The sequence below is a fragment of the Plecotus auritus genome (assembly GCF_963455305.1).
Source record: "Plecotus auritus genome assembly, chromosome: 3".
In the NCBI taxonomy this organism is placed as follows: Eukaryota; Metazoa; Chordata; class Mammalia; order Chiroptera; family Vespertilionidae; genus Plecotus; species Plecotus auritus.
The window spans coordinates 44,428,204-44,455,306 of NC_137772.1; the positions used below are offsets into that span (position 1 = coordinate 44,428,204).

General features: G+C 42.7%; 1 protein-coding gene across 8 annotated transcripts in view; it reads right to left on the bottom strand.

The window, feature by feature from the left end:
* MBNL2 (muscleblind like splicing regulator 2) overlaps positions 1-22,973 on the bottom strand; it is a 162,981-nt gene extending 140,008 nt beyond the window's left edge. For all 8 annotated transcript variants that reach the window (XM_080661702.1, XM_080661703.1, XM_080661699.1 and 5 more), the window contains exon 1: positions 22,737-22,973. The gene's annotated coding sequence lies outside the window, so the exon portion shown is untranslated. The remainder of the gene's footprint in view (positions 1-22,736) is intronic.
* Positions 22,974-27,103: the final 4,130 nt, after the last annotated feature.

The following is a 27,103-nucleotide window of genomic DNA, read 5'->3' on the forward strand; positions in this document are numbered from 1 at the left end:
ATGAGATTGCAAAGTCAATGAGGAACAAGGCACATTATCAGCTGTTCTACATTGTAAAACAAAGGCACAAAAGCACTGTTAATACATGAAAAGCCAAAGTTTCATGGCTCCCAGTGAACTTCAGTGGTTTGTGGGATCATCCTGCACATACGTTGACTTGTCTCTGTTAGTTTCCACGTCTCTCTTAGCAGATGACCTGTTTCCCTGGGCTGTCCTGGCCATCATCTATTTAGCAGTTTTATTGGGCATTGGCCTCCTTTTCTCTCCGTATCCCTCAAATGATCGCTTTCAAAATGACAGACTGTTTATTCAGGATAGCCAATAAACAACAACAACAAAAAATCTCACGATGTTTGAAATGCAAGCAAACTTAAATTAACCTTGCAAATATCTTCATGAGAGGGCTTTTCCTTGGGGCAAGTGGTAATATTTGAAATAAACTAAACATGACTAAAGGATCGTTGGAGTTTTACAAGCATTTCTATGACCTAATACTGTAAATTAGCCTTTAAATTGTGAGGAATTTTGAAACCACCATTCCCCGGTGTCATGTGAGATGAATTGTTTGGGGATTTCGTCATTTTTAGCCAGCGGGGAGGGCCAGATACTGTCCACACTGCGGCCTGAGAAGAAAGGTGCCGTTCTTCCTCTTGTTTTTTTGTTTGTTTTTTGGTTGGTTGGTTGTTTTTTTTTTGTTTTTTGTTTTTTATGCTGTGAGAAACAGAGGTGGGGGGAGAACCAGCAGGAATCTGCGGAGAAGGTTTACCCTGCCCTTTCTCCTGCCACTTCTGATGACTGGTAACAAAACAATATCTACATCGGTGGATAAAAATCTCCCTAAAATATCCAGTCTTAGCCATGCTGAATAACATAGTCAGTTTATTTCTGCGCATCCACATTTTTGCTGGCAAGTGATTACTTTTTATTTATTTTAATTTTAATTAATTAATTTTAGATGTTTCTTTTTAAAATATTTATTTATTTTCCATCACCATTTATCCCTACTATACCATCTTCCACCTCCAGCTACCCCCTTCCCCGCAATCACCACACTGTTGTCTGTGTCCGTGAGTTTTTTTTTTTTTGTTCTTTTTTGCTCAATCTCTCTTCCACCCCACAACAAACCTCACCTCACCAGAACTGTCTGCCTTTTCTCTCTCTCTCTGAGTCTGTCTCTCTTTTGCTGTCAGTTTGTTCATTAAATTCCACATATAAGTGAAATTATATGATACTTGTCTTTCTATGACTGGCTTATTTCACTTAGCATAATGTTCTCTAGGCCCATCCATGCTGTCGTAAAGGGTAAATTTTTCTTCCTTTTTATGGCTGAATAGTATTCCATTATGTAAATGTACCATAGCTGTTTTGTCCCCTCATCTACTGATGGACTATTGGGCTGCTTCCAAATCTTGGCTATTGTAAACAATGTTGCATTGAACATAGGGGTGCATACATTCTTTCAAATTAGTGTTTTGGGTTTCTTCCTATAAATTCCCAGAAGTGGTATTGCAGTTCCATTTTTAGGCAAGTTAACTCTTATTCATATGTTTTTTCCCTTGAAGGGTGGGGAAGAAAGAAGCAAAAAAAAAAAAAAAAATCTATCTCACTGCCTATTAGTTTTAGCTTATATGTGAGATGATAAACCTCAAAAAGAGCATACTAACTAGGAGGCTGTGACACCCCTTTGTTTGCTCACTGTCATTTGGTGCATCCTCCAAGGCCCGGTTCAAATGTTTCTTCTTGGAAAATCATTGCCAACCCTGTCCCCCACCTCCACTTCCCCAAGGGAGCCACTGTTACCCTCCCTGACCACTATGCCCCCTTGTACTTTAGTCTTTTGTCCTTGAAGTTGACCTTGTTGCTGTTGTATCTGGCTAGAACATGAACCAACTAATCCAACTGAGCTCAGGGTAACGCATCGTTCTAGCTCAGCACCCATAATAGCGTCTGGGTACCCACCTAGGTCTGCTGACTGACTGGATAATAAATAAATAAACGATCCAGGAGCAGTCCTTGAGAAAATTTAAAACCTGAATTTTTCATCCTCCCGAGTAAATTGACAATCCATCTACCTAAAGTGCAGTGGAATTTGATGTGCTCAAGGAGTGCTATCTTTTGAGCAACTTTCTCTCCTTCACCTACTGTCCATGCCTGCCACTGGCCACGGCTGGGGGAGGATGGAGGAGAGGAGGCTGGGGTAGTAACACTCTGAACTTGTGCCAAACTTCTGAGGACCAGGCAGAGGCAGAGAGCAAGAGAGGGACTCCTGCCCAGGAGCCTGTCCACTCAGCCAGGAAGGGGCGGGGCCTGTGCTGTGAGCAAGCAGCTCACTTAGTCTTCTTTCACTTCTCCCACTAGCACCACTTTCAGAGGATGACCTCAGTGGAAAATGACTCCATAATACATGCCATTGAACTGTACTCAAACTGTCAATCAAGCAACACAAAGGGGAAACTAACAAGTTCTGCCCTTTCCATCCTTCTTTAACAATCATAGGTGCCCCCACACCCCCTCCAGGGGCTCCAGGAAATTCCTGTTTCTTAGGTTTACTGGAATGAATGATTCTCTCATAGACTCTAGAATCTTTGGGGACTAGGACATCATGCATGTTTCTTTTTTTCCCACCGGGCCCAGGACAAGCACCAGACAGGCACCAGCCTGTACCCTGAAAAACCAAAAGCTGGTGTTCAGGATTACATTTTGGATAAAAGACGGCGGGGAGTGAGACTGCAGATGCTGCTGCTATTGTCTGGCTGAGGGGCCTGGGTGTGAAATACTTCTGGGCTGATCACAGGGCCTAATCCCAGAAAGCCACCCCAGGGAGCTGGGAAGGGCCCTGTAGAGAGGTGGCCCTGCTGGGCAAAGGCTGTCTCTTAGGTGCCTGATGGACCCTGAAGAATGAATGAGCTTTACCCATAAAAAAGACCAAATTATTTAAACCAAGTGCCTGTTCTCTACTTTTTCCAAGATTCAAACATTCTAAAGCATAAGGAAGAACATAAGGAATTGCCTTTTGGGTTCCCAAGGACACATTTTGCAATCAAAATTCCTGGAAGTCTGGGAATGTGGGTGGTTTTGCTAAAATCCTACCTGTTTCCCTGCAGCCAACCCAGGGTTGAAAAAGACACCTCCAGGTTATGGGAACACAGCCTTGACTTGCAGCTTCAGGAGGCATCGGAAGTGTCCTGACTCAGGCAATTTCCTTTCTGTAGAACCCCATGTGTGCACACAATAAGGGCTCATTTCCTCCTATTGGTTTTTGTTTGAATGGTTTCCTTTGATATGGGCTGTCTTCCGCTCTCATTTGCAGTTATCTAAATCCAGGCAGCCTTCTCAACTCAGAATTCCCTCTACTGGAGTCAGGCCCAACTCTGATGGCCTCACCCTCCCTCCTGCCTTAGATTAAACATTAAGTATCTGGGGTTCCCAATCCAAAGAGGGCTAGTGTCAGAGCTCTCCATTTGCGTTTGCAGTGTGCACCTGTATTTCTGTGTGTGTGTCTGTGAGAGAGATGTGCATGCATTGTGTATATTAACACCTCAGTACAATTGCGGGCTACCAAACATCTTTGTTTTGCTTGCTTTAAATAGCATCAATGTACTAGGCACACGATTGGATACTCTCTGAATGGGGAGAATGGGGCTTTTGAAAACGGTTCACTATGGATTCAAAGATTTACAAATATACTTTGCTTTGGAAATATTTGGAAGCCTGCCTCAGTTGAAAGTTGACACTAAGATTTCTCTATCCCAGAGTATCATACATTGTTCTCTGCACTCTTTCTATTTTTAATTTTTTTTTCAGTTTTCTGTTTTTATTTCTCCTTGTGTGCTGATCAAACGGGCTCCACACCACACTTCTTTCCTCTTGCTGTGTGTGACCCAAATCTCATGGCCTGGGGCACCGGCGAGCACCTAGCTTGTGAAAACATCTCTGCTGTTGATGGGTGAGGAAAAAAAAAGACAAAAGGACATGCGATCCCGAGTCTTCTGACACAGGCAACTGGGTCACTACATCCAGGAAGGAAGAAACACGTGGTTGCAGGAAACACCTTGGAGCAATTCTTGCTTATTTATTCTCTAAGCAACAAAGGGCCAACCTTTCTTCAGGGACTAGAGGGCCAGGACGGACTGGCAGATGTCAGGAGTGTTTTTGGCCCCAGAGGAAATTCATTCATTCATTCATGCATTCACTCACTCATTCATTCATTTGTAAAGTTTAAGTTCAGGAGTTTGGTCCCAATGTGAGCCAGTTACCATGTGCATAAGTGACCTAAATTAAAGATGGCCTGAGTGGTAATAGAATCAATTTTATCCGTGCAAAAACAGCTCAAGCCACGATGGAGCTGGGTCAAGTGCTCCGTTTTCACATGTGCAACGTATGAAACTTTCCAAATGCAGCCCAGTCCTCCCGTTTTCAAAAGCACCTGCATTCCTTCAGCTTGGGTAACATGCTCCAGTGTCTTATAATTTCTACCATGAAATTATTTTGTAGAATAGAAAACCTTTTGGCATTTTATTGCAAAAACAGTAATGTTTTTTGTGAATGATAACAAAACTTTAAAGAAGTGCAGAAATAGTCATATTGAAGTTTGTACTCTTTTTAGAATTGCTTAGAGGGTTCATAGTATTTATTTGGGATTATTCCCCAATAACCTCATGTTCACTGAGAGAAATATATCCAAACATAATGCATGGAGTGTTTATTCTGTGCAGGATAGAACTTCTTTACATAGGTGGTCTCATTTAATACTACTCAGCATCCAGAGAAGTGGGCATTAATACCCTCATTTAGAGATGAGAAAACTGAGATTCCCATGCATTTTAAAATTTGCCTGAGCCCAGCCGGCATGGCTCAGTAGTTGAGTGTCAACCCATGAACCAAGAGGTCACGGTTTGATTCCCAGTCAGGGCACATGCTGTGGGGCTTGATCCCAGGTAGGGGGCATGCAGGAGGCAGCCAATCAATGATGCTTCTCTCTCATTGATATTTCTGTCACTCTATCCCTCTCCCTTCCTCCCTCTCTAAAAATCAATAAAAACATATTTTTATAATTTGCCTGAAGTTGTGCACCTACTCTGCGGCAGAGCCAGAATTTGAATGCAGGAATTGAATTGTCTCTTAGTCCTTGTGCCAGCAGATCTGTTAATCATGCTCAAATCACTCTCTGTTTTTGTAATAAATGTAGATTCCTGGGACCAGCCCCAGACATCCTAAGTTAGAATCTCGGGGTCTGAGGCCTAGGAATCTGTCATTTGTCTTCTTAACAAGCTTCCCAACAGTTCGTGCAGCCAACAAAACCAGTGTTTGGAGTAACTAGTAAGGGCTTTTGAAATGGGCTTGGGAAGAAAACACAACTTCTTTCTTCTCCTGGGGTTGGGTTGAGTGGGGGAGCAAATGTAACACAGAAATATGACCTTGTCCCAATGGTCATAAGAGCTCATTCTGGCCTTGACTGTGGGCAGGCTTGTTTTTTTACTTAGTTTTCAAGTGGCCCTCAAAGGCAAATAAATAGGTCAACCCATTTTGTGAGATGTGCAGTACGTTTTGTGCAGCTGAACACAACCAGAAGTATCTCTCCTACAGCAATTAAGCAACTAAAACTTATTTTAAAGGTCAGGACATTCCAGATAACTCCCCAGCTTATGCATTTTGCCCTTAGTTTCTCTCTGCCCATTGCTCTTATCAGCCAAACTTCTTCTCTAAAGTTTATGTGCCAAAAAGAGCCCTGACTGAAGGGCTTGGGCTTAGCCAGCCTCTCTTCAGAACAAAGTACAATTTCATAGATATGTGTACAATCTCTGGGGGCAGAGGATGCAATCTGTCTTCATCTGTAATAGAAACTTCTGGGTATATGTGGGTGGATGATGAACTATGGGTTTTCATAAATATGAGTCATAGCTAATAATCATCTATAGAATGCCTGTTTGGATAAGACATTTCAATCATCGGATTGCATGTCACAAACACTTATTGAGCACCTGTTACTTACCAGACATTGGCTCAAGTTTAAAATGCATAGGGGTGACTACAAGAGGAGACCAACATTATTCCACAAGTGACATCTATATTGGCAGATTTTGTTACTTAGGAGAAGGGGCTAGGCCCATGAGTTATCCTTTTGCTGAACCCAGTGAGATTAAGGAAAAAGCAAAGGGAAATGATAAAGTAACAAAAGAATAACTATTAACATTGGTAAAGCACATTAGAAACAGCAGTCCTTGTATGTTAGTAAAGCATGAAATGATGCAATGCTCATCTTTCATTAATAATTGGGAATTTTTGCAGTATACTGGTCTCCTCCCTCTACAGTTATTTTGAATAAAACAGGATTCATTTCAAGACAAAGGCCTGTGGGAGTCTCTCTGAAGAAGCATTTAAACCTCAACTTACACCTTCCTTCAAACTTATCTAACGTTTTTCACCTTTCCTGTTACAGCAGAATCAGAGCTATTTCTACAAATTCTCAAAAACCATTTCTCCCTGGTCCTCTCAGCCCATCCATCCCCTGCAGCCTCCTCAGGCTTAAAGCTGCACCAGGTGCCATCTGGCAGCCCAGCCTACCTTCCCTCACACCTACACAGTCTTATCGCAACCCTGCTTCCTCTCCGCTCGTCTCCGTCTCTCCGTTGATTGCTCTAAATAAGCCACACTCCCTAAATGTTTTCACTTTCCAATCTCCTGGTACCTTGACATTCAGCTTCCCAGTCACCGCTCCCTAAAAGTGTTTCCTAAAGGTCAGGGTTGCTGTCTTAGCTTCCATATGTCATGGTGATAGGCTCAGTCCTCACCTTTACTGGGCTTTCTTTAGAATCTGGATTTATTTCCCATTATCATCCGATTTTAGGAAACCCTACTGCATGTCCATATTGTAACACTGATCAGCGTTATTTCTAGGATATAATGAATAGCATGATTCCTTCTTGCAGACCCAAAGGCATTGAGATCTGTCCCCGAGAATGCTTCTCCTCTCTGAAATGCTCTCCATGTTGGGGGTGTGCCTAGGAAATCCCCTCCAACATAAGCATTACCCCAGGCTGTGTCATCCCCCGTTTTCTAGATCACTTCCTTCCCTAGCTATCTCAACTCTTTTATGATTTCAGTACCACTCCGCTATGGATGAATCCCAAATACACATCTAGCTCTACACTCGACAGAAGGCTAAACCTATAGTTTCATGAAGACAGTCCAACTTCACTTCAAACTTCTCATGATCACGATTAATCTCATTGTCTTCCCTTTTCTCCTGTGTGTTTCTGTTACCTAAATTCATGGTCTCCAGGCATCTTAGACTCCCTCATTTGCCCTTGGCTCCAACAGTTCTGTCCACACTCTTAGGAAGTAGCTCCTGTATCAGCACGTGGTCTTCTGCCAGGTTCTCATTGCCGCTATTCCAACTCAACACGCCCATGACTGCCTTGGCGCCTGCAATTCTCAGCTTTAAACTGTGCTCACAGAATTATCTCCCTAAAGCAGTGTCTCACCCCATCAGTCACCTGCTCACCAACATGTGGTGGTTCTCTGTGGCACTGGAACAAAGTTGGAAACCCGTAGTTTGGCATTCAGGGTCCTCCACCATTGAGTCCACGCCAAGCATTTTAGCTGTGCCCCCATGAGTACTTCCTCGACTCTGCCCCACGCTCCAGAGAAAACTGCACGGACACTTCTCAAGTGCATGCATTGCAGTCTCACCCTTCCTTCCCAGGCCATCTCAGAGGCTGTCTCCTCCAGGGAGCCTTCCCTGCTTCACCCAAACTGCAGTAATCTACTGCCAGGGAACCTTATAACCCCCTTGTGGCATGGACCACCTTCATCATGGTGATTTATTTATACATCTATTTGTTTTACTAAAGCAAACATTCCATGAAAGGAAATGAAGAAAATTTAAGACAATTCACACAGTATTCCTTTTTTTCTGCAAAAATTTTTGTCACCAGGAAAACTTCACTAAAGTAGAACACACAGGGAAAGATTAAATTAACAATGATCAGGCCCTTCCGTTGACTTTGGGGCTCTGGCCATGTGCGGGACACTTCCAGGACATTGTTTCACCAAATCTTCACAAAAATCCCGGGACCGACCATCTTGATTTGTGCCAACCAGAAGATCAAAGTTCCGGGTGATTTAGTAACTTTCATGCATCTTAAGTAGGGGAGCTCAGGATTCAAATCTGTGTTGATGACCTGCAAGCTTTGGATTCTTGTCATCCTAAACTGCCCTTATTTATCTTTGCAGACCTGCACTCCCTTGGCCTACACAGACTGCCACAAACCCAGCTAGAAAGGGCAAAGAGCATTGTCATCTGCGGTCCCCAGATTGTTCCTTCCTTCTGCTAGTCTTGATGGGCAATTGGATTTAACAAACACAAAAACAAACCATACCCTTTAAGCAAAACTTGCATGTGTTTGCAAAACATAAAAACGTGGAGAGTCTAGGAGATGTGCTGCACACAATGACAAAGTAGCATTGCTACCAGCATAATCATTACTATCATCCTTACTTAACAGTGCCCATTTCCTTTCTTCTCACGTTTGGATTTGAAGCAGTAACTTCCCATTGGCCCAGGAGTCACAGTGTTTCATTGTTCTCCTTATTACTGGGACTGCAGCCCCACCCAGGAGCCCAGAGGTTAGGAGAGGAACAGATAAGGGTGGGGAAGGCATGAATGAGAATTGGAGGAGGATCTGGGAGAACCTTTCAACTATCTTAAAACAGACAGTGCTAGATAGTCAGCTATATTTTAAAAACTTTATTAAAGACAGAAAAGCATGAACAACATAAACTGATGAACAAAAACAGATCCAGAGACAGAGAAACATTGATCAGACCATCAAACCTCAGAGGGAAGGTAGGGGAGGGTGGTGATAAGGGGAGAGATCAACCAAAGGACTTGTATGCATGCATATAAGCCTAATCAATGGACACAGACAACAGGGGTTGAGGGCATGAGTGGTGGGGGGAGGGAGGGGGGGTGGAGGAGTTATGGGGGAATAAGGACACATATGTAACACCTTAATCAATAAAGAAATTTTTAAAAAAGGCAGAAAAGCAAATGTATCCTAAGTGTCCAGCTCACTGGATTTTTACAAAGTGAACTCATCTGTGTAACCCACACCCAGACTGAGAAATAACCTATTACCAGGACCCTGGAAGCCGCCTTGAGTTCTGTTTCAGTCTTTCCCTTCCTTCCCCAAAGAGTGACCCCTCTCCCTAACTAGCTACTACAGCTAACTAGCTGGCTACATTTTAAACTAACCCTTTGGCTGTTCTGCCCAGGAAAGCACGTGTTCTTCGAGAAGCCTTCTCTGGCAGCAATTGCCTTTTCAAAGAAGAAGGAAAAAAGTGTGTGTGAGGGAGTAATTTTGTGTGTAGGAGAAAAGTGTTTCTAATTTCCAATCCTGAAAATGTGCAGGGAAGAAGGAAGATGTGAAGGAGGGAAATAAGTCAGTAAATGCAGCCTCGTTCTGCTTCCCCCATTAGGCGCTGGCAGGAGGCCAGCACATGCCATTTTGAGAAGGGGAGTGAACAGAACCGCCTTCTCTACCTGCCTCAGCTTCGACCACAGCAGGTCGGCTCCGATTCCCTGAGCCTTCAAACATATGGATAGGTTGGTGGTTATTCTTTAATAGCACAGCATTCATAGAAGCCTGATATTGTATTGAACATATGGTTTTGATTTTTTCCCCCCTGTTTTTAAGCAGTGAGCAAGATGGAGAGTGTCACAAACCTAACTCCAGGATTTGCTGGGTTCTGCCAAACTGTAACTGGAAACTAACTCCCAAGCCGCGGCCCCTACTGCCTCAGCAGCTTCGGGGGGCCCAGGGGGAACTGCTGAGGGACAGGACTAAAACACAACGGCACTGAAGCTCTACGTGCAGTTGAGAGGGACTCGTGCTGCTGACCTGACAAAGCACACGGGCCTTGTTGCTTCTCTGTGACTTTCTACACTAATTATCAAGCTGGAAGAAAGAGATCAGAACATCAAATAAAAATTCACAGATGCAGAACAATGAACTCCAGACACAACTTGTATCTGGATAAAGGGACTCACATTAACTCGCGTGCCCACAGTGTTTTAGACCGCAACGTTCTCCAACTTCACATCTTGGGCTATTGGCCATCAGTGCTTCCAAAAGTTATCATTCCTCTCAGTTCCTTTTTCTGATCAATTACTTAGTGTGGTCTGGGTTATATAACATAAATTTTACCCCGAGCAAGAAAAAAAAATGCATGCTTCCTAGTGGTCGGCTAGAAAATGTGTATTTTAATTAGAAAAGCAAATTTTCAGCATGTCAAGGAATGCTGGCTGGGGTTGATGGGACATTAGTAAAACTAGTAGGTAAGGGAGGAGGGGGGAGGCAGAGTTTGTGATACAGTCGGGGCTTGGGGATCTTTGGGTTAAATATCCACCTGGGAATTTTCCTAAGGAAAACTCGAGGGCTTGTCTCAGCTCAGGTTTGCAAGCCTTAGAATAGGCTTTCTGCGGCTTTCTGGAGATGAAAACCTGGCCAGCTGGTCGGGAAATGGTTTACCAGCCCTCCCGCGCCCTTCCTTTGTTTGCTCAGGTTGTCCCTGAGTAGGCCTGGGAGGAGCCCAGGGAGAAATCCTTCCTGGTTTGTTCCTCTCTGAGGAAGGAGGGCAGGTTAGTGCAGCCTGCTGTTGACCAGAGCTGGGATTAATTAGTTCCTTCGGTGGCCTTGGCACCTCCTGACGGCGGAGTGTGCTCTAAGCCGTTGAGGACTGTGCTGGGAGCCACAGAGAAACTCAGGAGGACTCAGAGCCGCCACTGAAATATCACCATTTGTTGAGCCGAAAATCAAAAACATGTCATTTACGTCTCAAAATTGTTTTAGTGTGGTATTCTAATTGTGTGAAGATTATCAACTTATCTATCATTTATCTATCTACCTACCTATCTATATCTGTATACATTCTAATCTATATCTATACTTACCTATCTGTGTAGATCTATGTCTAAATTTCTATCTTTATCTGTATATATAAATATTAATCTATATCTATAACCATCTATATCTACATCTAAATCCATCTGTATTAATCTATAAGTATCTGTGTGTGTGTGTGTGTGTGTGTGTGTGTGTGTGTGTGCGCGCATGCATATGTTGTATGTATATATCTATCAATCAGCCTATGGGTAGCTTTGCAAGTCATTGCCCAGCATCTTGCCAAAGATTCCAGAGGTGCCTCAAGCCTATTGTTGGGAGTGAAGACAATTTTAAAGCATCCTATACAGTTGTCTGTCTGTCTCCCCTCCTTACCACCATCAATCAGCTTTCCCCTGCCCCCCCCAACCCCACCCCTACCCCCCCACACACACACTGTGCTCAGAGCTGAGGGAAAATGAAGATCCCACTCCTTTCTCTCATACAGCTAGTTCAAGGCACAAGTATAATAGTGATATGGGTCAACAATGTGACAACACTGCCAGAAACACTTAGTGTCTTAGGTTGCTTAATAGAAGCACTATATCCTGAATAAGGAAGGTGCCAGCTGCTCCTATCAGAAGAGGCTTCGTTGGGGTCATTAGATAGGTGAGGAGTTCACATGCTGGAGAGGCGTTAGACTTGCTTAGAGTCACTTCACAGGCATGAACAAGGGCTGAGGAGTGCAGGTCATGGGGACTCACATTTCATTTCAACACAAGAAAAAATTTTATAACAAAATGTTATGTTTATAAGTGTTGTGGTTAGTGATTGTCCAGTCAATAGAGGTGGTCAAGTGGCAATTAGAAACCGCTTGTCGCCCAGCCTGAATGTTGACCTATGAACCAGGAGGTCACGGTTCGATTCCTGGTCAGGGTACATGCCTGGGTTGCAGGCTCGATCCCCAGTATGGGGTGTGCAGAAGGCAGCCAATCAATGATTCTCTCTCATCATTGATGTTTCTATCTCTCTCTCCCTTTCCCTTCCTCTCTGAAATCAATAAAACTATATTTTTAAAAAAGAAAAGAAATTGCTTGTCAAGGCTACGGTAGAGGGTAAATATGAATTGTGCTAGAACAGTGGTCGGCAAACTCAGTCAACAGAGCCAAATATCAACAGTACAACGATTGAAATTTCTTTTGAAAGCCAAATTTTTTAAACTTAAACTTCTTCTAACACCACTTCTTCAAAATAGACTCGCCCAGGCCGTGGTATTTTGTGGAAGAGCCACACTTAAGGGGCCAAAGAGCTGCATGTGGCTCGCGAGCCGCAGTTTGCCGACCACGGTGCTAGACAAGTGCTCCACTCCTTCCAACTTGGGATTCCCTTTTGATTTTCATCTTATGTTTGTGGGTGTTTTTTTATTTTTATTGTTGACACTATTACAGATGTCCCCATTTCCCCCTTTGCCCACATCCACCCAGCCCTGCCCTCCTTCCCTCTTGTCTTCACCACAGTGTTGTATTTGTGGATTTTGTTGGTTGCGAGATCTCAAAAGGGAGAGGCTATCAGAATCCCCTGTGGTGTGAAAAGTTCCTCTGCTGGCTCTGCTGTGTGCCCCACAGCTCACCAGGATCTGACACTGAGTACCCAGAGGAACAAAGACGCCCTGGGCGCAGCAGGTCCCGGGAAGGAAAGAGTTAAAGAGACCTGCCTCTCTGCAGGTCCCAGCAGCCCCAGAGGCAGGCAGTCCCTTTGATCCTGCCTCTTAATTGCAGCCTGGCTGCAACAGGGAACTTTAAAGAAAAGAAACAGGGAAACTCTAGAGATAGGGCTTGTTTTGTTTCCTGAGGGGATGGTCTTTGTGGTGGCTGCCAGGAAGCTGATACTTTAGGGTTCAAATGATGGGCTTCCTAAGGGGGCAAATAAATAATCCTTTCTATCAGTTAAGAGGCAGGTGTGAATAGAACCCAGAAACGCCTGGTATCTATGTGTGCCATTTAGTAGGGATGCCAGGTACAGCCTTGGCCTAGAGAACAGAACCTGGGGGTGGAGACCCTGCGTTGGTGCAGGAGCCAGCAGAGTGAGGGAAAGAGAGGCTGCAGAGAGAGGGTCTCCATAGACATAGGCGCAGATGAGGGAATGACCACATGCCCTTGTGAGAATGGGTGACCCAGGGGAGAGAACACAGCCCTGCAGCTGAGGAGGAAAGTTGGTGGAGAAGACAAGGGATTCCTAAGAATTCTCATAGAGGGTAGCGGAGCCACAGCAACACAACCCATCTCACTCTTGTGCAGGACTCGTCCTTGAAAATGAGCTTCTGCATAAGCTATCTCTCTAAGGTATCCATAAGATACCAAGGTCTGTAAGCTTCTTCTATCGCGCACACAGGAAGGGGATTCAAGAGTAAGGAGGAGGCCAACCAGTCATAATGGCGATGATGCTCTAGCCATGCCTGGCTATTTACCAAGTCCTGTTGTGAGTAGGACTCCTAGTTAAAACTGGACTCATGCCTGTACTATATTCCAGTAATTACTTTTTTGTGTTCTATTTAACTATTTAGTGAATTCTGCTAACAGTGCGCACAAAGGCGAGAGAAGGCTTTCTAAAGCAAACCCCTTTGGTGCTGCAACCTCCAAGTAAAGATCTGGAAAAGGTCTGGAAGCTTAGAAACCGCCGACTGGGGTTTCACCCCTGGCTCTGTCGCTTGTTCATGTGTGACCTTGGCCAGTAACTTCAGCCTCCTTGGACTTTATTTTCTTTGTAAAAAGGTTTAACTCAGTTGCTGTACATAAAGCTCTCAGCAGAGGGCTTGGCATCTAGTAGGCATTCAATAAACCCAATAAACACTTGCTCCCTTACATTCCTAAAAAGTTATTTGTAAAATCAAGATGCATAAAAATATTGGCCATTTGTGTGTGGACTAAACGGGCATCTGGGCAGTGAAGACTTCCTTTAAATCAGTTTGGCTAGACTCCTGGCTCTGGGGAAGAGGGGGCTTCATGGGAGACAGAGAGGAAAATGAAGCACTCCAGAGGAGTGAAGACAGGTGGACACAAAACAAGAGGTAAGACTTCTCATTTTCTTTACATTGCAAGACTTTAAAACCAGAATTTCTACACTAATGCAACTTAATTACATACAATACCCGCTCCTACTCTTCATATTCTTTGGAGAGAATGAGGGGGGAATTGTAGTGTCTATATCTTTAGGGAAACATGAGTTTGTTTGAGTTCCCTGAACTCATCCATGGAGGGGGTAGAGTAGACTGAAGTAGGTGGGGTGGACTGAAGTAGGCGTGTCAGACTTGCAGGCTCCAGTTCTGACCACTGTCTAGAGAAAAAAAAATCTAAAGCTGATGTTGAACATATGTATTTCATGGGGATGCGGGGAGATCTCTGGGACAGACATGTAAAGAAACACACTAGCTTTCTCTGGAGGCAGTAAGCAACTCTCCTGAGCAATTGGTTGAGAGTATGTGTCCACAGAGAAGACCGCCATCACAGGCATGGAGAGAGACTGGCTGTCTGCAGCCACAGACTGCTTAAAATTGCTAAGTCCCTCCCTTCACGCCCTAGACTACAGAAGCTTTGTTGCAAGGCTCCTGGGACCAGTGACGTCAAGCTTAGCTCCACTCCCAGCCTGAGCAGCTTGAAAAGGCCTCCGGTGTTGAGGAGGTAGGTCCTGGCCCCCAGCCCTACAGAGCACTCCTTTGAAACCATCTCAAACTCAGTGGGCTGCCGCCATCTACATTTATACTAGCAGAGCCACCATTGTGTTCTAGCCTCTGGATGAGCAGCACCTCCATCATCGGGGAGCTTGTTCGAAATGCAGAATCTTGGCTCCACTCCAGATCTACTGACTCAGAATCGACATTTTTGATTAGATCCCCAGGTGATTTGCTGTGCACCGGAGTCTGAGAAGTGCTGCTCTGGTTTAGTCCCAGTATCTGGTATGAGGTCTTCAACCATGTGCACACTGAGGACTTTCTCATTTTCTTCAGAGCAGTCCTTATGGCCAGGTTCAACTGAGACGTATGAGGTTCAGGAATAAATGAAGCCTTAGGTCTTTGAGAATAGGATGACTAGTGTCCAGTTATGTCTCCAGTCACTCTGAAATCATGCCCTCACCAATTACACCCCCAAATTTTATATTTTGAAGTACAGTTGCAGAAGTCTTGATAACCATTGTTTTTAAATGCGTTCTTTTGGTTATTAGTGAAGATTTACTATGTAAAATGTCAACTTCCAGTATATATAAGAAAGATACAGTTACCAAGTTCTCCTTATCCAGCTAACATTCTGTGTCTCTAACCAATATATGGTACTTAACAGTCTTGGTTGCTAACTTTTTGATTGACAGTTTGGCTCTTGTGTGGGTATTTGTTTCTCTGATCCTTTGCTAGCTCATATTCTCTTCTAGGCCCCAGCAGTCTTCCCCAAGGCTCATCCTTGGTTATCAGCCTGTCTCCTTTTATGCTATCTTCCAATGGGAGGTAGTGAGGTCCCTGTCTTCAACAATGACTTCAACACAGATGTGTCTCAGTTTACATTTGCAGCCTGGTGTAAGCTGTTCTCCATTCCCACATTGTCAAGTGTCTATGGGCTATCCCACTTGGATGACTATATCATTAGGTAAAAACACCATTACCAGAACTCAGAACTCATCTTCACCCTCCCTTCCCTGATCCCCTTTCCTCTGATTGGTCCCCTTTTCTATCTACCTCCCATTTTTTTTGGTCAATATTTCTCCTGCTTTAAACTCCAATCTTGTTTAGACTCTTCTAAGCTCTTACTAGCTTCTATTATTTTTCCTTCAGGACAGATTTGCCATTTCTCCTCCATCCTCATACAACCATTTGAATCCAACTCTTTCCCACATCATGCCTGGAATATTTCAAAAGGTTTCTGGCTAGTGGTATCTCTTGTTACAAATCTAACCTCTAACCTTATCTTAGAAGTCTTATCTTACTCCTTATAAGGCATTAGATGTGATGTTGCCAGTAATGAATTTAAACTCGTGGCTCTCCAAGTCTTCCACATTCTGACTTTCCTGACTCTGTTCAACCTTATTTCCTACTACTGACCAACATTTAATCCCTATTCTCTGAAGTCAAGCTCCACATTGGCCCCTACATCATATCATGCCATTCGTCCTTCTCAAGCTGACCTTCGTTTCTCTGATTTTGACTACTGTACTCTCCAAAACTTTTTGATCAACGCCCTCCACCCCATGAGAAAATTACTTTTTAGCAAGAACAATCTTATCAGGCTAGTTACTTATTTGCAAATGTTATTATTGTATAACAATACTAATACTTTACATATGTCATCAAACATACAAGAAAGTTGACATTTTAAAAGGATGAGTTAAATAATATATAAGATATAAGTTCAACTATTTCTTTTCATTGCCTAGAGAATGATCTTGCCCTAGACTTGGGGTATAGATATCCCATTTTGGAAACCCTGATCTCTAGACAAAATAGACCCATTCAGAGGTAGAGGAAGTAGCTCTCCCTCCATGGAGTCTTATCTGCTTCTCCATTCTGCCCAAACAGAGTTCTACTTTCCTGAACTCCCAGAGCATTTAAAATTACAAGTAGTAAACCGCTGATATACTATAACACTTTTTAGTTGATTAATTGAAGCATATATCTAGGATGCCAGAAATTTAAAGATTAAAAAAAAATCCAGTATCTTAATTAAAAAACACTACTGTCTTCCCAAAATTGCTTGGTTTGGGCTCCAACTCCACTCTGCAACATCCATTACAAGAAAACTCCAAGTCAGACTGCAGGGTCATTTTACTTAAAGGCAGTTTTGAGGACTAACTTTCCCGCTTTTTAGCTAGTGAGATTTTTCACACATACATTTAACCTCACTGAAATTCCACTTTTATTTAATTTATAAGATGGGAACCAAAAGGGAATCTTGTGACCATTAAAAGAGACAAGTATAAAACTAAAATGGTATATGATAAAAAACATTATTGTTATTATTACACCAGGTATTTATGTATTGTAATGTAAACTATATAAAGTACATCTGAAATTTCTAAAGTCATTGACCTCCTACTTCCATCTTCAGCTTTTATTTCCTCCTGCAAGTGAATTATTTTTATTTTCTCAATTTTATTTGCTCAGCTGATAACAAAGTGTCACCTAACTCTAGAACTCAGACGCATGAATGAACCCGAGTTTAAATCCTGGTTCTGCCAAGTATTAGCTGTTGGATCATGGGTGTGTTACAGAATCTTTCCAAATTCTCTTCTCCTATTGGCCTACATTAACTTTGTGGGGATAACAATAACTTCATGGGGTTCATCTAAGGTTCAAATTACATGAGCTATATGTGTAAAGCATCTAGTTTATAATGCATGCCACTAAAATGTTAATTTCCCCCTGTACCCTCACCCCTTTAGCAGGCTTAAGAGAACTCAATGAGATTCTCTCATGAGCAAATGGAATATTTTGAATTTTGGTACCATTGTTGACTTTGATTTTTCCCCAACCTGCAGGCCATTTTACAACCATTAATGAATTTTACATTCTAGAAACACCTCCCTGCCATCCACAGCCAAACTCACCTTGCTACTGTGTGGCTGGGATGGGGTGCAAAGCCAGTATAGGTTTTGTCCCCTGATGCCTCCTTGGCGGTCAGAGCTGAGGAAGTGAAGCCGACCAACCTCTCTCCTTGCTCTGCCTGGGCATCTAGGCTGCCTACTGTACTAGTTATAAATGGACTTGTCCAAGAAAGCATTTGGGGACAGGAAATAGTGACACGCACACATGTACCAGGGACATTTCTAAGTTTTTCCTGTTCTTCAAGTTTAAAGGTAATTCACCACTGGAAAAAAATGAATAAAAGTTTTAAAATCCAATTTATAACTCCTCTCCTCCAGGAGCTTTGCCTAGCGCACCCTGGCAAGAGGGCTCTAATGTAAGGCCCCTGGTTTCTTAATCGTCTGTTTGAACTGTTAATTGAGATAATGTCTGTGAAAGCCCTTTGTAAAGAGTAAGGAGCTACACATATGTTAATTATCCTTCTGGAGACGCTGGTGTGCTGACCTATTCTTATCTTGTTTGTAAGTATCTTGTTCCCCAGCGATTGTGGATTGCAAACTATTTAGGACCAGGGACCTGGGTGTTTCCCTTGTTTCCCGCCTCCTCCCTCTGTCTTCTGAGGTGGCTTGCCACCCCCAAAGCTCTTCTACAGCAACCAGCTTGCTGTAAATGCTCACAAACCGTAGAAGCTGCCCATCTGTCTGCCAAGACTCAGAGCTGAAAAGGATTCTTCAAGCTTGTTAGTTACATCAGGTCTCTTCTCCTAGCTCTCCCCGAAACTGGATTCCTTACCTTGCAGCCTGCCTATACCTAAAGAATACATACTAATTTTGATGTTAGGGTTAAAAAAAAGGGGGGGGGGAGTTAAGAGGAAAATAGATATATATATTTTTTACTTTTAATTATTTTTTCTTTATTGATTAAGGTATTACATACGTGTCTTTATTCCCCCGTTACCCTCCAACCCCTCCACTCATGTCCTCACCCCCCTGGTGTCTGTGTCCATTGGTTAGGCTTATATGCATTTAAGGGGGGGGGGGAAAGGGTGGTGGAAAGTTTAATCCTTCAAGGTCAGGAGTCAGATTTCCTCACTGAGATTGGAGGGGTGAGATAATTGCATTAGGGTCTTCCCAGGCACCCCGAGGCTCAGAAGTGTGGGAGAGGGTCTAGGATTTCCTTTTGTTGAGTGGTGGTTACGGCTTTTTAGATGATGTGCCCATGCTCCCCAGTCACTTTGGGGCTAAATCTCAGCCTGCTGAGACTGGGTGATTGCTCTCAGCAGCCTTTTATATTGGATTTTTAGGGAGATATCATTCTCATATGTCTACTGCTCGTCTTACATCTTTCTATGTTATCTAAACAGCATTTATGCTGAGAAATATAATGGAGGTGAAGAAAGTACATGTAGATATTTAACACTCAAAAGTCCTTTTCTTATTTTCCTCCAAACACCAAAATTATCTCAAGGGTACACACAAAATCAGGTATTGGGTGATTGACTTGTTCTAACGAAGCAGCAAAAGCCAGACAACCCAAGAGGTGTTTAATAAACACTTGTTGACTGATTGATAGAATATACCGACCGAGGATCTCCCGGACAATGCACTCTTTGTCAGAGCATGAAGGTAAACCAGTGGATCCATTTTTATTACCAAGAGTTCTTGCCATATTGAGGAGAGCAGGACAGCTGGAAACTCGTCCATCAACCCTGTGACTCAGGCTCACAAAAGAAACCCTCGGGCCTTACCTTTCACAGGTATTTTCACTCTCAGCAGCAGAGATGGGACTAACTGGGCTAAACAATGCTGAGCACTGGAGGCAGAGGCCAGCCATGACACCACCCAGGACTCCTTACCATGAATATCACCACAGTCGCAACTAACAGTTTGCACATATTAAAACACACACACACTGAGCTGAGTAAAAGGCAGCAAAACAGTGTTGTAAGTCATCTGCAAAGCCCACCTGAGTCTTCCTGCCTCATTCTTCAGAGAGAAACCAAAGCATGAAATACCAAGTTTTGGGCTCCACACAGCAGGGAACAACTGTGCCCATCAGGTTCAGTCAACCATTCCAGAAAGAATGCCTGGGCACATGACACCTCTCCTTCTCTTTACAGCCACTTCTTTGCTTTCCTTGCTGGGCCTTCCGGTTGGACCTCCCGCAGAGTTTGTGAAATGAGCTGGGTGACCTTTCCTCTGCTCTGCTCTGCCCCTGGGGTTCCGTGCCCACCAGGCCTGACTTTGGACCCATAGCTTTCCCTAGATTTTGCTACTGACTGTGCCAGCTCTCGGGTACAGTTGTACCTGGGAATATGAAAGGTCCCCAAACTATGTTTTCAACAATCAACATGCCAGCAGTTACACCAACCTTCCCATTAATCAGAATTCTTTACCCCTTGCAGTGTTACCAACCCACTTCTCTGTTCATAATATATTTGGTCCTTTTGAAAAATGTAAACAAATCAATATGCCTTCCTTCCAGAAGAGAAAACGCATTCAAGATTGAGCCCCGTCAGTCTACCATGAAGAATTCTCTTAAGCTCCATATCCAAATCCTCTTCTCCCAATTTTTGCTTGGGATCTTGAATACCTGATCTTGAATTTCTGTGGCGCTCCCTGAGCACGGGACTGGCTGGTAGCCATGTGATATTGATTTGTTTTCACCATAGCAACAGCAAATTACAACTAGCAGAGAGAAGGCAGGCTGTTAACCAGTAAAGCTGCATATCCAGTATATTTTGCAAGCATGTTTTTCTCCTTTCCTCTTATTTGCTCTCTTCTTCATTCTACTTTCACAAATTTAATGCAAAAGTCAAAGCAAAAAAAAAAAATAGCACTAAATGCTTTGAGGCACTACAAAGCCTAAGTCTGAAATAGTCGGGCGCACACAGCTCCTGGTATATTACATTAGATCGACGGAGAAAATGCAAACAGCAAAGCTCCGATTTCCTAGCAAATTTCATCTGTTGGTCTAGGAAAATATCCCTAGAAAATGTACATGAGCACAAAGCAGAGGGAAGGTTTTGTATATATGTCTATATATTGTAATACCCTAAGACATTTACCAATAGTTTTTATCCCTTTGTACTTTAAATAGCTCATTGTGCCAAGAGACAAACAACTTTTTTGTTGTTGGTACAAAGTCAAGGCCTCTCAAAATGCTAGAATTATGAGGCGAAGTGTAGCAAGTACTTCTCAATTGTATTAAGAGAGAAGAAACATTGAGGTGGGCGCTTGCCCAAGGCGACCTAAGCAGTTCAGTTCGAATGAGGATGCAAACTAGAACCTGGAACTCCGAGAACTGCAATCTGTTCTAATGGAAATCCTTTCTTCAAGGGCCCCTTATTAGAAACAAACCACCCCCTGAGGTCTGCCCCAATGGTGCCACCTGTGACCCTGGATTAACACCTGCAGTATTGGACTGCCCTTTCTTTGGCCCTTTCTGTACCACGACCTGGTGCTCTTTAAATAAAAACAGCAATTCCCACCATCACAACCAGCCGTGAGCTTGGTGGCATAACCTGGGTCCTGAAGAGTGGCTTGGGGTGGGGTGGGGGGGAGCGGGAACCGGGCCATCGGGACTGTGGCAGTGCTGGGCTGCACCAAAGGACAGTTGGGCCGCGTTCCGCTACCCGCTGCCTCTTGCCAGTGCAGCCAGAACCCTGCAGAGAACCTGCTCTCGCCCAGCCGGTCCAAGGCAGGTAGGAGAAGATGTCCTATTTATGCAGGAGATCGGTTCAGGGTTTCGAAAGGACGGGCTAAAATATGAAGACATAACTCAAGACCTGCCAAGGGAGAGTTAGAATGTTCCTGGCCAGGACATAAAGAAACACTCCCCTCCACCAGCCTGAATAGAAGAACACACAGCAGAAATAGTTGGGAGATGACGTCAGAAGTTCTGGGCTAGTGTCCTGCACTTCTCCTTGAAAGTAAAAACAGTGGGTCTAGAAGAATCTACGTGGCATTGCCCTTAGTGAAATGAGTGCTGCCACGGGTTCTCGTAAAACAGTCAGGAAAACTGGAGAAACTTCATCTTATTTAAAGATTATAAGAATGTCCTCCCTTTTTTTTGTTACTTTATTATCTCCCCACATGCACCTATTACTCAATTAGCAAATAGCTTTCCACTGAACCTTTGTCTTTTAAAAGGACAGCAACGCTTTTGGAAGAGCTCTCACGGTGGTGATGGTGGGCAGGCAAGTCGGATTTTTTTCTTCGCTTCAGTGCTTGCTAACTATTCTAAAAATGTTACACATTTATTGTAAACACATGCTTCCGAGGCCTAACAAAAAGGCACAGTTTCCTCCTGCCTGGCAGAAATGGAAAACGGAAAAGGGCAGAAAGAATCCTTTAACAAATATACCCTCCCCTTGTCTTGGGCCAAGCGTGTTATAAATAAATCTTCTCCATTATTTCTCGGTGCTGTTTCTCGGCAAGAAAGTTGATATGGTTCGGCAGAGTGAAAACACAGCTTTAAAAGCTAGCTGCCCTCATTAAATTATTCTGCTGGCTGTGTGTTCTCATTAAAAATGCATAAAGATCAGATAATTGCAGTAAGCATTATTAACCCAGCTTTACTTTTGAATATAATGTTCCACTTCTAAGCTGGAAACAAAGGCTCCGACATGCCAGGAAAAGAAGTATAAACATTGAACTACAGTATCCAAAACTTGTCAGAAAGCTACCTCTTGCTAGCTTGTTAAAAATGTGCTTTTGAAACCCGATGAAAGCCGTGGCATTAGAGAGCTAGGTGGGTCCCTAATTTCTAACAAATAAATATATTCAGGGGCTAAACATTCAACCAATGATTATTTATATGAAGTGTCCCCCCCCCCCCTTAATTACAAGTCTGTTTTCACATCATAGGATCCGTGTTAACTTTATTTATTCAGGAGCTAAGTATGGCAGTATGAAATTTCCTATAACAACAACAAAAAAGAAAGCTCCGAAGAATTCATTTGTGTGTGTGTGTGTGTGTGTGTGTGTGTGTGTAACAATAAATGGATCTAGTCTTTGAATAAAAACACGTTTTATGCCACACTGCCAAACAGGCGGCATAAATTCAAGCTTTGCCATTTCTTTTTCTCAAAATCAAAATGTTACGTAAAACTCCAGGGTCCCCTGCAAGTATTACATTCGAATCAGTGGAATCCAGTTTCCCTGGCTTCCCGAAGCCACACACACAAGGAATGCAGCATACTGCAGCAAACTCTTTAAACATTCAAAAAAAAAAAGAAGAAGAAGAAGAGGTTGTGTGTGTGTGTGGGGGGGGGGGGATTCTCCTACCTTGTTTAGCTCTGCCTCTCCTTCCCTTTTACAGTAATCCCAGGAACATCTGGCAGAATCCAGTGGCCCAGGCTTCTCCCCGGCATCCTGAGGAAGAAATTTCCATGTAAATAGTTCTCCTTCCCTGTTTATTGTACTCTGAGCGCCGTCTGCCTTCGCTGGAAAATTTTGCCTTCAGATGATGAAGCAAAGACAGTCTAAACTCTGTTGCTGTAAGCTGCAGCCCTCCCTTCCGACAAATCCCTCCCAGATGCAGGCAGCCAATCCCCAGCCAGTTCGTCAGCCCTACTCGTCTGAAACTGGCCCTAATAGGATGACTGACACAGCAACACAGCACTTGCAGTGTGTGAAAACAGTGCATCCATACTGATGAAAGAGGAATTTCCCTCTCAGAAGAAAGCAATCATAGCACCCGGACAAAGTGGCACATAATTGGCAGAGCAGAGAGAGGGGTAGCTCGAGAAAACACCCTTGAAGACAGCCAGCCCAAAGCTTGTGGCTGCCCTGGGAATACTTTGAAAAGACAAAACTCTGCAGATCCCAAAGAAATCCAGGTTGCACATGAAACTGAAGTCATTATCCCATTTGACAAAGCATATGTTTTTAAAAGGAAAAACAATTCAATGTCTGCTGTGGAAAATTAATACCTTACAAAATATTTACACATGATTTCCATTAGCGAGGGAGAATGTGTTAGCCCAAGTGCATATTCAAAGTCAAAACAGGCGTATACCCTCACACACAGTTTTCCTGTATAACATCTGTTATTGCAGTGGTTAATTACTGTAGCCCATAGATCTTTCATCTAAGTTTTCAGACCACTGGAGACTTTAAATAGGGAATTCTGAACAATGAAATTGATATCTATACACTACCCTTTTGTGTTCCTGGCAGGCATCCCTGAGATGATTTCGTGTGCCTTAACCGAACCCTAAGGTATTGTATTAAGAGAGAAGAGACATTGAGGTGGGCGCTTGCTCAAGGCTATATAAGCAGTTCAGTTCGATACCTTAGGTATCATTTGATAAATACTTTGCATTGGCTCATATCGTCATTAATGAAGCCATGACTACACAGACGTGTTTACTGCTGAACACTCATGGCAAATGAGGCACCATCAGGTGCCACTCCACAAAGGACATTCTAGAAGTTCTGAAGTTCCCTGAGATGAAGCAGGAAAAGAGAAATGGAAAGATTAGTAAGGGTTATTTATTTTTTCCCCCCAGTCAACAGTACTTTGAAGAAGAAAACATATGGCAGTTGGAAAGCATAAAAAGCATACATTTTCCTTCCACTAAACAATTTTTGAATTTTAAAAAATTGTGTCATGATTACATGATTAGACCAAGGCAGGAACAAAGCCCCATTCATCTGAAAGTTTGAACCTAATGCACTATTGTTTATGAGCAACTGTTTGGTGCATCTGTAATGAAGTTATACTTGGGGTGAAATGTAACGGTTTCTTTTGATTTTGCCAATTCTGTTTTACAAACACAAGGTTTCAGATGATTTTAGGCTATTTTCCACTTAATGCTTTATTCCACTCAAGCCTTATAATTTTTTTTATCCCAGTGTAAATCTATCATATATCATAACTTGCAGGCTTTTGTCTACTATAATTTTCCTGGAAATTTAAATGATCTCTGTGGATCAAACATCATACTAGATGTAAGTGAATGATCACAGGTTTATGAATCTCTTCTTCCTGACCTCCCTGATTCTGACTTTGAAACTAACATGCTCTTCATTTTACTCCTGAAATTTTAGTCATTTTTGATTCATTCTCCTACTTTCGTCCAATGAAAGGAAGTTTCTTTGTGTTTTCTTTAGCTAGTCCAGAACTCTGACGTATTACCTGGATGATACCAACACTAATAAGTTGACTTCTGGGACTCAAGCCTCCCATGTTCAAGTTCCCTTGTTGCCAGACAGGTTTTCCTGTCATGTAAGGTCATGTTCCTTCCATATTCAAACTCTTCTCTCTATAAAATCTGAATTACAGACTTTCAAGATCCTTCATAATCCTGCCCCTCCCTTTCTACTCAACTTCTTCCACATTGTTTTCCTAAGTGAGCTTTCTAATGGAGTCATACAAGTTTCTCCAGGACCTGGCTCTGACATTCCATCCCCAGACCTGACTCCCAAGAGCTTCACTTAACAAAGTCTTACCCAACCTTTAGATCTCAGCATGCCTTTTTTTTCTTCTGTTGTGGCTTTCCTGTTCACATTGTCTTCCCTGATGTTCTTCTCCTTTGAAAGCATTCTGAACTATTCATTTTACCAGACAATTTTAGCCTTAATGATGAGTTGATCTTCCCATCTCAAAAGGCTCGGTTTGTGTAGCATATTAAGATAATGTATGTAAAACATCTACACAGTGGCTGGCTATGAGAAATGCTCACTAAATGGTGGCTATTCTTCATTTCGTTTAGCAAAATGCCATGCACAAACTTGTTGATTTCATGATTCTTATCTCAAGAATCGGTATCATACCCATCCAATTGCACAAGCCAAAAACTTGGCAGTCATTCTTGACCCTCCTCCTGAAACCATCATAGAAAATCCATTATCAAAGCTATATTTAGCACCTAAATATTGAAAAAGGTTTTACTTTGTTCTATTTCTACCAATGCACCTTTACCTAAGCTATCAGGGTCTTTCACCATGAATACTGAAACAACCTCTTTGTTAGTCTCCTGTATATATCCTTGACCCCTTCAATCCCTTTTCTATGTGTCAGCCAGGATAAATATTGCAAAACAGAATTCTGATTATTCCAAACTCCTTTGCTTAAAAGCTTTGTTATGTACTGAACTGTGTCCCTTAAAATTCACATGTCCAAGCCCCTAAGTCCCAATGTGATTAAATTTATAGATGGGACCTTGGGGAGGTAATTAGGTCATGAGGATGGGTCCCCCATGAAGGAGTTAGTGCCCTTATAAGAAAATACATCAGGCAGAGAGATCATTTCTCTCTCTTTCAGTCAGGCAGGCACACAGCAAGAAGGCAGTCATCTACAAACCAGGAAGAGAGGCTCCTCCTTTGCATAGATCATCATCTTCTCGACACTTGAAATCAGCAGGCCAGAACCCGAACATGCTGGCCTGCTGATTTCAGACTTCCAGTCTCCAGAACTATATGCAAATAAATTTCTGCTATTTAAGCCAATGGCATTTTATTGTGGTGGCTTGAGCTGACTAAACTAAGCTTTAAATATCATTGAGTTGCTCTTTTAGGAAAGAGATAAAAGTTTTCAACATGGCCTACAAAGTCCTTGCTATCCAGCCTCTGCTTAATCAGAGGCCATTTCTTCAGGGAACTCTTTCCTGACCCCCAAGATGAGTTCAAGAGGAAATCTGATGTTTTCTCTCACAGCCCTTTGCACTCTAGAGCAGTGCTTCTCAAATTTAATGCACATGTAAATCCCCTAGAGATCCTGTTATAATGCACATTCTATCTCAGTAGTTCTTGGGTGATACTGAGATTCTGCTTTGCTAACAAGCTCCCCGGTGATGCTGATGCTTTTGGTACATGCACTACTCTTTGAGTAGCAAGATTTTGTAAATGTTGATCACTTTATAGCACTTTTTACAGGGTATGATGATACATTTCTTTGGTTAATTACTTAAGATCCACCTTCTCAACCAGATTGTCAGCATCAGAAGTCACCATTGTCTCTCCAGCATTTAATCCGGTATGTGCCTGGCACATGAGAGGAGATTCTCAACAATAAATGTGTGTTGAATTCATGAATTGATCAGTACAACATACTGTAGATCCAGGCTGGACTTTTCCCCCTCTTCTTCTTCATCTTCTTCTTCCTCCTTCTTCCCTTCCCTCTCTTCCACCTACTTCTATTTCTTTTTCTCCTTTTTTCTGTATCTTAACAGTGAAAGCCTCAAAACTCTGGAAAGAAAATTAATGTTTACTGAGATCATAATATACTAAATAAGAAGGAGAATGGTTGAGAAACCAAACATAGAACCAAGTGTCAAGAAGATGATGAACTGTGTAAAAAAGGTGGTCAGAAGAATTAAAAGACAACAACTTTGGTTTTGTCCAATAGAAGTTGTCAATTATCTTCTACAGGTTGGTGAACACAAGATCTATAACTTTATCCCTTTCTCTTGATCTGTAGGCCCAATTCTTCATAAAATGTACCAGAGATAAATAATTTTCACCATGCCCCAAACTAAAATAATTTTTATCTTATGCTTCTCATTTCCATGAATGGAAACTACCATCTTTATTGTCTATTGCTCTCTCACCACCACCATTCAAATACTCCCAGGTTTTATAAATTCCTACATCTCAAATCCATCTAATTTTTTCCAGGTTCACCGTTGTATCCCCAATTCAAGTTCCCA